This window comes from Harmonia axyridis, chromosome 1 (assembly GCF_914767665.1).
Source record: "Harmonia axyridis chromosome 1, icHarAxyr1.1, whole genome shotgun sequence".
In the NCBI taxonomy this organism is placed as follows: Eukaryota; Metazoa; Arthropoda; class Insecta; order Coleoptera; family Coccinellidae; genus Harmonia; species Harmonia axyridis.
The window spans coordinates 24,066,582-24,079,473 of NC_059501.1; the positions used below are offsets into that span (position 1 = coordinate 24,066,582).

Consider the following 12,892-nt stretch of genomic DNA (forward strand, 5'->3'; position numbering starts at 1 on the left):
TTATATTCTCAATGAATTAGTTGACAGTATTTCATTAGTAGATCCCTAGAAAATTGTATGGATGTATAAAATCATATTTAAGTGTATTATCGTCGAAATATTACTTTTTGATAGTTGCTGAAAGTCCAATAATTAATTAATATTTAAAAGAAATATTTTCTATAAACTAAATTTCCATCACAAATTATAAAATTTTCTCTTTTCTTAGGGGCTTCTCAAGAGCATCTATTCAACTTGTCAATTCGTTTATTTTCAAAATACCTTAAAATGAAGAAATTTTTCTGAACTCACAAGGGCTTGGCATTTCTGAATTTGTGAGGATATTTGGAGGAGTGAATTATTCAAAAAAAATTAAAGAAGTTCTATGTCTCGTTTTTTCTGAGATCTTCGTTCCTCTAAATTACAGGAAGAAATAGTTTTCATTCAATATCTCCACTATTGAATGAATGTGCAAATTAAAATTATGTAGGAAACAAGCGCCAATAAATGATATGTTGAATAGCTATAGGGTAAGCATGCTTTCCTATCAAAGACAATTATTTAGTTCGTGCTGCCTCTAGCGTTTTTCGTACGATTCAATTATTACTTTTGCTGATCACTTTTGCGATAAAAAAGCTTTGGTCTATGATTTCAACTTTCCTATTGTAAAATACGTTTTAGACAATTCGGAACAATTTTATTTTTGAGTCTATCTGTCTGTTAGTATTATTGTATAACGGTATCTATGTGTGTCCGCACATTCTTGTAACAGCCTCGACTATTATCATCCAAACTTAATGAAATTCTGTTTGGGTATTCAGTTTTTGGCCATAAATAGCCCCAAAATTCATCTTCTCCTCATAAAAGGTGAGCTCAAACATTTTTGTTATCTCAATATCTCCCATTCTTCTGATGAAAATTGGTGTGGATCTAGTATCCACGAAATGGAATGAGAAATATTGAGATCCTGGGTATTTCAAGTTTACGTATGAGCAAGAGGTGTACTGTGAATTTGAAATACCCAGGATCTTAATATTTCTCATTCCATTTCGACTGAATTTGGTATTGAATTCAGGTAGGGATGGGAAAACTGAGTACCACATTCATTCAAAAAGGTTTTAGTTAATTTTATTGAATTAATTCCCACCTTATTTCCTAATTTAAGTAGATCTTTTCTGATACTGTTATTTCGCACGCATATTAGTGCGGAAAGCTAATAGCAGGACTTTTTTCCGCACGGGATTGGAAAAGTACTACTTTCCAAACGTCAATGGAAAGTTATACTCTCGAAACGCTATTAGGAAAAACAAATTTTCAGGTGAAAAAAAAAATTGGCCAATTTCACATTGTATGAACCAGATATGAAATTTCAAATTGAAATTTTGATTTGTTCGTAGCTTGACATTTCATTAATTCATTTCGAGAATTTCAACGGACCTACTGTGAATAGTAAAAAAAAATCAGAAATCCCCCAAAGACAAGATTGGTAGTATCTCTCGTTACCTTTTTTTATAAAGCATTGAAATCATTGGCGTTCCTTATTGAACCCTGAAAACGAAAATGACAGCGAAAGCATTCAATTGAATTTCATTAGCAGAATATAAATCAGGGCGTTTCCCAATCAAATGCAACTAGTTCCTGATCTTTGAAACACTTTTGTGGAACCAAAAAAAATATCAGGTTCTGAGCAAGGTGATTCAGGAAATATGCAATACAAATTGAGATTTCAACATCTTATCCAGTGTTTATATATACCAATACGTATTAGGTTATTACAGTCGTTGAATTGATATGGAATCTAACAACATCGGTAGCATCTGGATAGAAATACCCAGATATATGTATGTCATTAGTATCAGTTTTGGATAGAATTATTGAGAAATATTTCTTTATCAAACATTTATATTATCTACAGGGTGTCCCCAAATTGATAGTCAACAATTCACTACCGTTTTCTAAGATAGTAAATATTCAGAAAAGTTCAAAAAACTTTTCCGGAAAATGTTTCTCTAAGGAGCGACAGCCCTTCAAAGGTATGAAACGGATTTCATTCATTTTCTCCGAACGAAGTGAAAGTCATAAAATTTGATATGTTTCTTGTAACTTAGGAGCTCTAACTATACCAAGGTGGCCTTATATCACTTTTTCATCAAATTTAAATCAGGTACGTCTGAAACTGGTGGCTTCAAGGATAAATAACTTTATGGTACCTCAATATTTTCAAATTTTACGATTTTTCAAATCGAGTTCACTGTTTACAATGAAAACGGATTTGAAAACTTCTCAACAATGTCACTTCAAATTGGAAAATATTGAGGTATACAAGAAAAATTGTATTTGAATTTACCAAGTCCCAGTTTGAGTTGCACCTGACTGTTATTTTCGTAGAATTTTTGCAATAATAGAATAGTTAGAGCTGTTAAGTACCAAAATTCAAACCAAATGACAAGCTTTTTGGAGTGGAAAAAATAAATCTAAGGGTAATACCTTTGAAAGTCTGTTGCTGTGTCCAGAAGCTTTTTAGAAAAAAAATTGAATTTCCCCTAAGGATTGTGATCCGATAATAATAATATATGATGATGTGTTCCGCAGATAAACATCACCGAATTATACTCCGTAATATTTCTGAAAGTTTCATTGTGAAAAGTGGGAATTAAAAATTTAAAAACTGTAGTACTGATTTCCTGAAGTGAAAGTTACTGTTTATCCACAAAAAAAGTTTCTTCTAGTCAAGAATTATTGAAGAAATTTGAAAATCAGTTGAAAATTAACAAAGGTTAAATAGACAATAAACATAAAAACTGCAAAAACACCTGCAGAATCGAGATTGACCTAAAGAGGAACACACACGTTCGCACTCAATTTGTGATGTCGCTGGATGAGACTACTTCAGATTCTACCAAGGACATCACCCTGAAACGGTTGTATGAGGAAGTCATTAAGAGCAAGAACGAGGTGAAGAGCTCAATTTCTGCTACAGAAGCTAGACTTTTGCTGGAGATCCATTCGCTGAAAACTAGAGTAGACGAGTTGGAGAGAGAAAACTCTACCCTAGAGCAGAAGTTTGAATATGCAGATCGAGTGAACAGAAAGAATAACATAATTCTTTTTGGATTTGATAAACTGAGAGACAACGCTACTCCGAAGTTAATTTGCGAGGAATTGAATCACTTATTGGAGGTTGAGATCAGTGAAAGTGACATCAACGATTGCTACAAGTTGGGAAAAACAAAAAATCTCCTATCAAGGTAGAACTAATTTCAAACCTGAAGAAAGAAGTTATATTTTCAAAGGTTAAAAAATTGAAAGGCACAAACCAGAGTATAGCTAACGATCTGACTTTGAGGCAGCGAAATGAATCCAAGATACTAAGAACTAATCTTATCCAGGCAAGAGCTAATACATCTTGCAAGTCATTCATTCGAGGTAATCGTCTTGTAATTGGCACCAAGCAGTATACAGTGGAGGATCTGGTGAGCATTCAGCCAGAGAGAAAGCCTCACAGTGCACCCTCCACACCTTCAACCTCTTCTTATCCAACCAAATCAAGAAAAAATCTACAGGACGAGGAAATTCAAGATAGTAGTGAAGCGGGCTGGGAAACTACGGATGACCATGCTGAAACGAGTAGGGCACTAATGAAAACACCACTCAACTCCAATGAGTCACCTGGAATTCCGAGAATCCAGAAACCCTCGAAAAAAAAGTCACCACATAAAAAAGAATCCAAGTTGGGTATGAAGTTGAGAACGGGCTCGGCAAGATCTTAAGGCTCAAGGATGAATCAATTTATTGGGGAGTATCAGGAGGGTAAATATGAAACAGAAATTGTAGAAAATATCAAATCATTTCAACATCTTGAAAAGCAACATGCATTTAAAATATTTCACATGAATGTTAGAAGCATTAATAAAAACTTCGATGAATTAGTAATACTTCTGGACTGTCTATCATTCAAGTTTGACATTATAGTATTAACGGAAACCTTCCAGATATCTAACCCGGAAGTTTTCAATATTGAAGGATATCAGGCAATGTATAATGAAGGTACCAAAAACAAAAATGATGGTGTCTTAGTTTACCTTAGAAGAAATATACAATTTACACATAAAGTAATAACTATAGGTGAGAGTAAATCTCTAGAAATAAATGTTATCGACAAAAATGGCTTTACCTTAACGGCTATATATAGATCTCCCCAAACCTGTGTGAATACCTTTAATAAAGATCTCTTTAGTTATTTGGAAACAATGCACCAGGCTGAAACACATGTGTTGGTCGGAGATATGAATATCAATTTATTAGCAGATAACGATTTTGTTGAAGATTATAAGAATATTATGTATACATTCGGGTTCTTGTCAATTATAAACGAATATACGAGACCAGCTGGAAAAAGTTGTATCGATCACATATTTTTGAAGAAATCAAACCTTGAAAATCAATTGGACAACATAAAAGGGTACATATTGCATTATCTCATAACTGATCATTTTCCAGTCATACTTTCTCTCAATATATTTCATGAATTGAAGGTAGATAAGAATAATGATAGGAAAGTAAAAAAATATATAAACTACACAAATTTGATTTGCGAAATGAATCATGGACGCGTATGTATGAACAGAATGATGTTGACACTATGGCCAATTCTTTTACTGAAACATTGACAAATCATATTAAAAATAACACACATTCTATGAAATTCAATAAAAAAGAAACTATTCGCAAAAAAAGGATTACACCAGCCCTATTAAAAGCAATCAACAAAAAAAGTAATCTCTATAAACAGTTGAGGGAAAATCCAAACGATAATACTCTTCATTCTGAATATACTCAGTTTAAAAATAAACTTCAAATATTAATAAATAATTCAAAAAAAATATATCTACAAAAAATAATAAATTCAAATCAATCTGAATCAAAAGCTGTATGGAAATGTATGAAAGAAATATGCGGAAATACCAAAATATCGAATGCAAAAATGAAACATATTGATTACAACGGCGTTGAAATTCACGATGAAAAGGAAATAGCCAATATGTTCAATCAACATTATTCCAACATAGGAAAGGTGTTAGCAGACAAAATCGAGTGTCCCGAGGAATAAAACGTAGCGGGTATTAGGCAATCTAGCTCTTTCTTCTTGGCTCCTGTTGACCCCACAGAAATACAGGATATTATAGGGCAACTCAAATCAGGCAAAGCTACAGGTCATGATTCAATTAAATCTGAAACTCTTAAAGAAATTAGGACAGAAATATCGACACCCTTGGCTTATCTGATAAACAGTTGTTTCGAAATAGGTTGCTTTCCCGATACCTTCAAACTAGGTATAATTAAACCAGTTTACAAAAGCGGCGATCGTTCACGAGTGAATAACTACAGGCCTATATCTTTAATATCTAATTTGGCAAAAATAATTGAAAAAGCTCTGAAAAAGCGGATGACCAGCTATCTTAAGAAATACGACATTATTGATGAAAAGCAATACGGATTTATGGAGGGCAAATCCACCGAGGATGCAATAAGAGTATTGACAGGGAGACTATACGAAAGTCTAGATGAAAAAATTCCTTCCTTGTGTATATTCATCGATTTGTGTAAAGCATTCGACACTGTCTGTCATACTCGATTACTTGGAAAGCTGGAAAATTATGGATTTAGGGGACCTATCTGTGAATTACTAAAAAGTTATTTGTCCAACAGGAGACAAGTTGTAGAAATAGACCAGACCAGAAGTTCTTCGGAGACCGTGACATATGGAGTTCCACAAGGCACTGTATTGGGACCTATCCTTTTTCTCATATTCGTGAATGATCTACTGAAAATGAAGGAGTCTGAGGACGCTATTTGTTTTGCCGACGATGCAGTCGTCCAGTATCGAGCGAATACATGGGAGGAATTGAAGGAAAAGGCACAAACAATGTTTTTAGAAATAAAAAAATGGTTCAGGAATAATAAACTCACCCTCAACATCGATAAAACGAAATATATGGTCTTCAGTTCTCACACTACAAATCTGCCAGAGATGGGAAATCTAGAAATTGACTGTGACACATCGATTGAAAGGACAAAGAATATCAAATACTTAGGAATCACCATTGATCAACAGCTAAGATGGGATAAGCACATAAAAAACCTCGTCAATAAGATAAGGGGTCTACTCTTCAAGTTTAAACAATTACGTAAAAACATTAGTGACACGAAGCATTTAAGAGTTTTTTACCAAGCCTTAGTTGAATCCCAAATTTGCTATGGTATAGTTGGATGGGGTGGTGCCTATCAGAATCAGATAAAACCTCTGGAAGTCATTCAAAAATGGATCTTGAAAATCATCTACAAGAAAAAGCGCACATTTCCTAGCCAACAGTTATTTGATATGGCAGGAGTCCAAGATGTAAGACAGCTGTATGCTCTTAAACTTCTTTCTAACATCATCTCAGGAAAGACAACCTTAAATACGTTACAGCATCAATATTCAACGAGAGGAAGAGATCATACTTACCAACCACCCAGATGCAATAAAAGTATAGGCCAGAGAAGTCACACCTACCTAGGAACAAAAATTTACAATGTCCTTCCTGATCAACTCAAGAACTTGAAAAATTTAAGAACATTCAAAAAGCGTTTGAAAGCTTGGTTGGATGGTAAGAACAGAAAGATAATCAGTGACTTGATAAATAATAGTTGAGATCCCAAATACAAGACTGAAATATATAAGACTGGCCAGAGTTTTTGAAATCGAATAAAGAAATGCACTCACCAATTTATGACAGATTATGCAACGATGACGACTTTAATAATTACCTGATTGAGACAGTATAATACAATTTATTATAGATATAGGATGTGAAATAACTTTTCACATTGTGCTTATGAATGATATTTGTTTTTCTCCTGGTATTGTAATTATTTTCTTTTGAATTATGTTATGGAACATTTATTTCAGAAATCTTAATTAAGTTAGTATCACATACAGGTCATACCTCATGTACCTCCGTGATGTAAAGTGTTTATTTATGAAATAAACCTTATTATTATTATTGTTATTGTTAAAATACGGAATGAATTAAAAACACTTATTCTGGGACACCCAGCATATAATCTATATAATATAATATCTATATTGAAGAAACTTGAGTGATATCAGTTTCAGAAAATACATGCAGTTCACATTAGCAATTTACTCTACAAAATCTGCTGAGGCTTGAGTAGAGGGATGGTGACTATATTGTGTTATCTGTCAAATACCAATTTCATCTTTATTCTCAAGAAGGTCGCAAAAGAGTAAAACCATTACGTGAAGAATGCTTAAATTTACATTTCAAATTTGATAGCGCCTAGATAATGCACACATGGCGATGGTATCGAGTGCAATAACTTGAGGTAACAGATTACCTGAAGTTTTTATTGCAATGAAAATATTCAACCAATTACGATCTCTATTCGATTCTGTATTCGAACCATATCCTTTCGATGTGATCTCTTGGTGATTAGAATGTGGCACATTAAGGGGTGTATGTCCAATAAAAATAAAACTAATATTTCAGAAATGGAGTGAAATATCAACTTTAGAATAGGGTGAGAGGGGACAAATTTTGTAGGATCAACCACTATGACAGGTTGATAGGGAACATGCGCCCAGCGAAGCATCACTGTAATATGTTCTTCTCATAGACATAATTACTATTCTCGAGAAAAATTATAATTTTTCACCATACATGGCTGATCGACCATTTGGTCGAAGTTAAATTAAAAAAACTCAAGTGATGGTTTCACATAACAACTGTCAACAAAGTTATTTGACAATTCTGTCCCCTTAATATGCCACATTCTGTATAATCACCAAGAGATTACATCGAAAGTGTATGGTTTGGAATAGAGATCGTAATTGGTTGAATATTCTCATTGCAATAAAAACTTCAGGTGATCTGTAACCTCAAGTTGTTGCACTCGATACCATCGTCATGTGTGCAATATCTAAGGCGCTATCAAATTTAAAATGTAAATTTAAGCATTCTTCACGTAATGGTTTTACTCTTTTGCGACCTTCTTGAGCATAAAGATGAAATTGGTATTTGACAGATAACACAAATGTTGACAGTTTTTAGGTGAAACCATCACTAGAGTTTTTCAAATTCTATAGAACAATTTCAACAGACATTGCCAGTTGTACGCTATGTAGAGTGTTGGTATCAGCATTATTATGTAATTGATTGGACTTTACTTATCAAACAGGGTTCAGGTTTTTACAAAACTCAAGTGATGATTTCACGTAACAACTGACCAAAGTAACAAGTTATTTGATAATTCTGGTACCAGACTATACTACTTAAAAAAATAAAAAAGTTGCGTAGCTAGACTGGATATTTTTGTAGAGTGTGATACATTTTTTTCTTTATCACTCCATAAGGACAACCAATATGGCGTCCATAAGGAAAAGAATTTGACTCTCGCGTCTCTGAAACAACAGAAAACAGAAAAAATTTGAAGACACCATTAGAATTTCTATATTGGATAATGGCTACAAAACAAATTTCATGAAGTAATATCCGAAAACAAATGAGTTATACGGAAAAAAAGTAAATCTGGATTTTAGTTTTTGCGAGATATCCCGGGAACCATTGGAGATATTTTGGATCTATTTACGCCAACACACTCATCCCTAAATAACGCATCTTTTTCGTATTTTGAGCCACCCTGTATTGCTTACGGTTTTGATATCCCTCTAAATAGTTCTAACCCTGCTTTTTTTAGAGCTTTGAAGTCATTGGCGTTTCTCATTAAACACAAAAATAAAAAACGACAAGAAAGGCATTTCAGTTGGATTTCATCACCAGAATATTAATCAGGACAGACACAATGGACTAGTTTTCATTTTTTTGTTAAGGATTAATTCTGAAAATTTAAGTAAAATGAAACAAAAATGTGGAAGAATCATTGAAATATCTCTAAAAATGAAAAAGTTATGGGACTTTGAAGTTGCGCTTGAAAGAATAATTTCATAGTACGCAGCGTCTAGTGTGTGACGTCACGACACTTACACGAGGCGACTGGTATTCGCAGAGTGCTTACGAATTCATTGGTGTACAATCATTTGTGCCGTTCATGTCGTGTTTTGTTCGTTAAACGATGGCTGAAATAAAAAAAAAATTCTGCAAATACTGTATTGTGCCTATGTGTGCAAGCACGACAATTAAAAACCCCAATAAATTGATTTTTCATGTACCAAATGACATGAATCAAAGGAAGAAGTGGTGCAAATTAATGAGGCGTGACTTAATTGGACCTAAAACTACTTCATATGTGTGTGAAGATCATTTTGATGTAAGTATTTCTGATAATAAAAATACTAAGGTGTAAGTTGGTTTGAAATAAGTTATTGAGTAAAAATAACTATGTCCTTTCACGAAGCCTTCTTCCATTATGGTGACATAAGAACAAAACTCGAGTTAAAACTACACTGTACAACTACAAACGGCGCGAGAGCCTTGGCGCGGCTAAGTATTTAAACGTAATTTATGGTGTAGCGATCACAGGCAAGTGGCGTGACGTCACAGACGAGTCGGAGACCAAAGACGTTCCGCGCTAAAATACGTAAATTTAAATAATCTATTTCTCAGTCATTTATTGATGGATTTTCAAAATTTTTTCACTGATTTATCAGTTTTGCTCTATATTTTAATTCTATCTTGTCAAATATAGTATTATCAACATCACTAAACTAATCCGTGGAACTGAAAAAATCAGGTGCTGAGCAAGTTGGATAAGTATCTCCAAGAGTATATGTGATCTTCAAGGGCGAAATTATTACATGATCGCTCTTGAGCCTACGTCAGTGTTGAAAAATCCACGTTTTTTTCTAGTATCTCAACAGAATACGCTTCAATTTCATAATAAGTGTATCCGAAAAAAAGTTTTCATTTTCTTTTCATTTCGTCTGCAGCATAACTCCACCCAGACGGCGTTGATCCGAAGCCGCTTCTATCTAATGAAAAAATAAATCTTCGAAAGTTGAATCAGATTCGAAAAGTATTTCCTCATTCCTTTTCCACTTTCCGAAACCCAGAACAGAATTGTTTCATCTCGCGACTGCGATAAACGCATCAACTCCACGCCCAGAACTGAACGAAATCCAAATTTAATCAAGTCGAAATCAATACACCCAACATAATAAAACACAACGGGAAATTCTTCTGAACTATTACGGAATAAATGAAACCGAAGTTTTTCATAAAGGTGAATCCCTTGGAAAAATTTATATTCGACTTCTATTAAACTTTGCCGGTTTGAATTTACGAGCCCTTCGAGTTTTCTGAACTTCACTAAATTGAATGTCTCCTTCTGCAAGGAAAGAAATTTGGATATCCAACAAGGGTAGACATGTGTAATGAATTAAGGTCTCAAGAATTGAGGCTGAAAAGAAATAGAAATGAATGTTTCATATGCGATAAATCAATTTCACGTGGTAAATTACCAAGAAAATGTTTATATAGTAACGGGTGTTTTTTTTCGAGGTATATAACTTTAAGTTGTCATTACTGTTCAAGATGGCGACCGATTCAACAGCTGTCAAGTGATTTATTCTCTTGTTGGCAATTCATAATGAATAGACTCACGCCTGAACAACGCTTGAAAATAGTGCAATTTTATTTCGAAAATAATGGTTCTGTGCGGAACACGTATCGCGCACTACGTCCATTTTATTTTGTTTAGCGATGAAACGCACTTTTGGTTGAATGGCTACGTCAACAAACAAAACTGCCGCCTTTGGAGTGGAGCTAATCCTCAAGTGTATGTCGAAGCACCGTTACATCCAGAAAAACTGACTGTTTGGTTCGCTTTATGGGCTGGTGGAATCATTGGTCCGTACTTCTTCAAAAACGATGATGGCCAGAACGTTACAGTCAATGGTGATCGGTATTGAGCCATGATTACTAACGTTTTCATTCCTGAATTGAACAACCATGATGTCCAGGAGCTGTGGTTCCAACAAGACGGCGCAACATGTCACACAGCTCGTGCCACAATCGATTTATTGAAAGACACGTTTGGTGACCGCCTAATTTCACGTTTTGGACCTGTGAATTGGCCTTCAAGATCTAGTGATTTAACACCGCTAGACTACTTTCTGTGGTGCTATGTAAAGTCATTGGTCTATGCGGATAAGCCACAAACCCTTGACCATTTGGAAGACAACATTCGCTGTGTTATTGCCGATATACGGCCACAAATGTTGGAAAAAGTCATCGAAAATTTGACGTCCAGATTGGACTATATCCGAGCCAGCCGTGGCGGTCATATGCCAGAAATCATATTTAAAATGTAATGCCACAAGATTATCTTGCGGATAAATAAAATTCATGTCAATCGAATAATCCATCGTTGTTTTATTGCAATTTGAAGTTCTATAGCTCTAAAAAAAAGACCATTTATATGTAATAAGTATCGATAACGGTAAGGACATTTTACCGAGAGAAGACAAGAGTTATTGTCTGATATCGGTAGTTCTTAACGTACCTTCGAAATACACTTTAGTTTTTTTTGCACGATATACACACTTTCTACTTAAACTACAATATAATTATTCAAATAATTAAAATAGTCATTCGTGGCTTCAATGTCAACGCTGTGTAGGAATATAATGGAAGGCGTTGAAAAGTTATTAACAAAGTGATTGAATTTACTTATAATATAATTCAAAAATTAGCGATATCAAATCTTCTGAAGAAAAATAAATTTAAAAAGCCTAGGAAATCGGCTGTTCTGCATTTATTCCCGAAAAATCTAAACTTCGTCACAGGGATACATTCAAGACTTTCAAGAAATGGATTCAGGGAAAAGGCAACCAAATCAATGAAAAAGTGTGGCTTGCTCACTTCGTCTACGAATTGAATCAATCAAATTTAAATTGTTTGGGAATTATTTCATTATTTCAATGAGTATTTAATTATTCTCACTTACCGTCTGCTGAACGGTGAGTGATTCACTTACTGTTCTGTTCATCTTAGGGACGGTATTATAAAGTATAACCGACGGTTGAACCATGCGTCAACTACCAAATTCCTTATTTCTAGTAGGGGAGACTGGGGAGGGTGTATACAAGGGGAGGTTTGATACACGTTCAAATTTCGCGCCTCGGTTTTTCAAAAAGGCGTAATCGCGTGCAGTGCCTCTATGAGTGTGGAAATAGCGTCAGTTGAAATCTAGCAACGATCGCGTCACAAACAAGAGTTTTTAAGCTTAAAGTGTGTTTGTGTAAGAATTTGCACAACAAACGTAGGGCGTTATGTCTTCATCAACAAAAACTAATGAAATTCATCAGTTTATTCTTGATGCGCATTTCATTTAGAACATAGACGCCAGTAGTATAGATTTTCAATCGAATATTTCAATATGTTCACGTCCTATATTTTCTAAATTTGTCTTTTACGGAAATTTAATACAGTAAATCTCATCTCAAAAGAAAAGTTTTGAACAGAAATGCAAAAAAAAAAAAAAGTGTGTTTGTTGACTTGGATCCTGAGGACCAAAATGAAAAAGATCCATTTTCTGATGAACGCCGAAAATAATGAATGCAAGCTGGATCGTCATCTTCATCAGAAAATGGAGTGCCATTCAGCCTGTGTAAGTGTCAGTAGTAAAATAAAGTTTTTACTTGCGAATCATGTAGAAATTAGGTAGTGTTATGATAATAAAAGATTGATTTCTCCTTATTGCTTGTACCTTATTTCTTATTGTATCAAACCTCCTTTTAAGTGTATCAAGCCTCCCATGTATAGGGAGGTTTGAGACACTTTGCACCGACAATTTCAAGAACTCATAATCAAGGTTGAAATTTCCATTTTCAGTTATTAAATATTGCTAAACGTTTAAGCGAAGTCCCTAAATTGCACTCTGACATAAATGG

The 12,892-nt window shown here is 34.3% G+C and overlaps 1 protein-coding gene across 8 annotated transcripts in view; it reads left to right on the forward strand.

The window, feature by feature from the left end:
* The window catches only part of LOC123680079 (protein madd-4), a 583,820-nt gene that overhangs the window by 483,570 nt on the left and 87,358 nt on the right, over window positions 1–12,892 (forward strand). The gene's annotated exons all lie outside the window — the stretch shown is intronic.